Source organism: Malurus melanocephalus, unplaced genomic scaffold (genome assembly GCF_030028575.1).
Source record: "Malurus melanocephalus ecotype Western Australia unplaced genomic scaffold, MMel_1.1 scaffold_109, whole genome shotgun sequence".
NCBI lineage: Eukaryota > Metazoa > Chordata > Aves > Passeriformes > Maluridae > Malurus > Malurus melanocephalus.
This window is the reverse complement of record NW_026623341.1, coordinates 1,577,427-1,580,499: the sequence shown is the minus strand read 5'-3', so window position 1 is coordinate 1,580,499 and position 3,073 is coordinate 1,577,427. Positions and strand designations below refer to the sequence as shown.

At 34.3% G+C, this 3,073-nt stretch overlaps 1 protein-coding gene across 1 annotated transcript in view; it reads left to right on the top strand.

Annotated features, from left to right (window-relative positions):
• Positions 1-3,073, top strand: part of EYS (eyes shut homolog) — a 685,229-nt gene that overhangs the window by 160,046 nt on the left and 522,110 nt on the right. The gene's annotated exons all lie outside the window — the stretch shown is intronic.

The window sequence follows — 3,073 nt, the reverse complement described above, 5'->3', positions numbered from 1 at the left end:
AAAAAACCCTGGCCAAATATGAATTAGGCAAAGAGGTGAAATTTAAAATGAACTGTAGAAAAAATGGAAAAGGGCAGCATGATCAAGAAAATTCACGATTTAGAAGCAGCATGAAGCACATTTTTTAATTGAAAGCCCTAGAAAATAGGTCAATTAATAAATTAAATATAATGTTAACTAATAGTGTTGACTAAACCGAATAAGTCAGGCTTTTATGAGAAAAAAAGAAAATAGACTTTGAATAAGGAATTAATAATTCTTTAAGGAAAATCACTGATCACGAAGAGCAAATAATGAGATGTTAGAAAATACGCACATAAATACATATATTAGTACACATGAAAGAACAAGCTTAAAATTACTTTGTTTAAAAAACTCAGAGTTGGAGATTGTAAGAATAGCTGGACTGGAGAAAGCAAATAGAGATTTGAGTAAATGAGGGGCACGTACACTATTTTTTTATATTATGGGTGTGGGGGTTTGTTTGTTTTATCTATRCAAGGTAAATTTCTGTTGTGGGTAAATTTGCAAAGAAATAAYTTGATTCAGCCTAAAGACAGAATTTTTATACTTATTAGAGATTAACTGAAGGTGATTCAGATAATTTACTTTATGTCAAGTTCTCTTGGACTAAATGTAAATAAAAACTTTGGGGTTAGGCAGAGTTTTATTCAATATACAGGGGGGAAGAAAAGGCTTGCATTTCAGTTGCTGGATACCATTAACTCATGCTGGAGCATCATTGTCATGCAGTACAAATTTGAATGATATTTTTCCCCATCATAATTTCACAGTGCAGTGCCAGAATGATAGACTCATAATGGGCTCCCTGTAGACACATACAGAAATCATTTTGTCATGGTTATCTCACCTTGTAGCAGCACCGAAAGCGGTTGGTCTCCATGGTCTTGCATTAAACTGTCACATCATTGTTAAAATCCTCTGTTTCAGGAAAYGGTGATGGCACATCTTGAGCGCTGTGAAAAATAACTACTTCATTGCCCATACCACATTACTCGTTTGTTCATGAATGGGAAAATATTTTTTGATAGTAAGCAATCATAAAGATTAACCATTTTCTTTTCTGGTTTGACTTTCTCAAATTGAACATACCAACATTTTACCACCCCAGTACTACATTTTACAGCAGTATTTATTTTTCTTTTGTTCTTTAGCTTGCCCTCATTTTCAAGCCTTTCTARGTATACTTTGAACATGATTTTATTTTACTTATGATTATTTAATTTCTTATATTAAATACAGCTCAGCTACTCCCCTCAGAGGTCACTTACGTGCTTTTTAAAGATTTTTGGATATTCATTCTTCAATGTTTATTTTTTCTGGTTTTATCCTGGCCATTATTGCACTAGTTCACTGAGATCCTAGATGAAAGAGAAATTTATTATCCTGCTGCTGTAAGAGAAAAAATTACACTGACTCAAATGGTTTGRCTCTAAGGTCAAATCTTGTTTTATTTAATAAAAGCTTCTATTTTAATCACGAGCTAGAAAGCAGCATCTATCTGTACCAGAAAGGTATGATCATGAGCTGTAATATCTTTGAGGACTTAGTAGACAAAATATATTTGCTATATTAATGACACATTTAAGAGCACTAAATATAAGTGTATTACCTAGTGTGCTCCTTCTTTCATTGTAAGTAAAGCAACGATCTCCATCAAGGAAAGCCCTGTAGCTTTGGGTCTCTTCAAAATTGCATCTTTGGTGCGTATCCAGCCATGATCATGGGCAACAATGCAAATGACTGTCCATAGTGAATTTGGATAACAGATTATTTAAGCACAAATCAGATACGAGCTCTTACTGTAGCTGGTTATCCCACACACTCAACCACTGACACCCTTTCACTACTTTGTGATTTCCATGTTGGTTCATGCTGAGCTACTGCTCAAAATTATCAGTTTTGAGCATTACCAACCACAGTCCCTCTGAATATCCTGGCTTTTTTTTTCCCTCCACACATCTCTCTGATCCCCAGGCTCCTGCCACACTTCCAGRATCCTTCCTCCAGTCAAGATCTTCAACTTCTTTCTTACCATCCCTCTTCTGTACACCACTCTTCTTGTTTTCAGGAGTTACTGTTTTTCATCACCRACTCTCTCTGAAAGCTTGGACCACCCTCCCCTCCCCAGCTCTCTCAGCCTAAACATGTGATCAAAAGCATGATGCTCTCCTGTCATCTTAACTGAAAGATTCAGGACATGCAACATTTATTTGGTCAYGGTGTTATTGAAGTTTACAATGGAGTCACACCATGAATGCAGCCAATAAGTTCCAGACTTCTGCTTGAGATGTTTATCCACACCCAAACCCGCAATTATCTATTGTCTGCCAGGATTTATGATCAAAGTTAATTTTGTTCCTCTGATAGTCACACTAAGGATTTCTATTTTGATGAATGGCAACAAAATTTCAGGCATGTCAATTTAATTTCACTGGGAGTCATTCTTAGCAACTTTKTTTCTATAAATTATGGAAASTTAGAGAGCTTGCATTAATTCTTTGTATAGTAGAATTTGTGCAGAATTTACTAGCAGGGCAAAAATTAACATTCCAATTAGTTAAAGTGTTACATGTGATGAACTATTTGTCATTTAGATTTAAAGTTGGTCTTCAGGCTATTTCTGAACTAATRTTTGGGTTTTTACTAGGGTAAAATTTTATCCTGAATAGTTTGCTTATAAGGACAGTTAATTTAAATAGACCTAGAAATCTAGGGATAGGTGAATTTGTTATTAGTCTGTTGAATTATTTAAAAGAAGTTAACATTGCTCCATGTCCCCTGAGATACTTATCTGGAAAAAAAATTACATCCATGTTGTGCATCTGCTGGSCAATGAGCATGTCACAGTTACATGYGTGAGAATTTTAGTCTCTTTGACAGAAAAATACCCATCTGGTTATTAAAGTCCGGATGTACAATTATTATTTCTAATAGCATTTTTTGATTCTATTTCTTCTGCATTGAATTAATCAAGAATATTTTATATTGATGTCAGTTTAAGATCTGCTAGAAAAATAAAAATGGAATAAGACATCTCTACAAAAAAAAA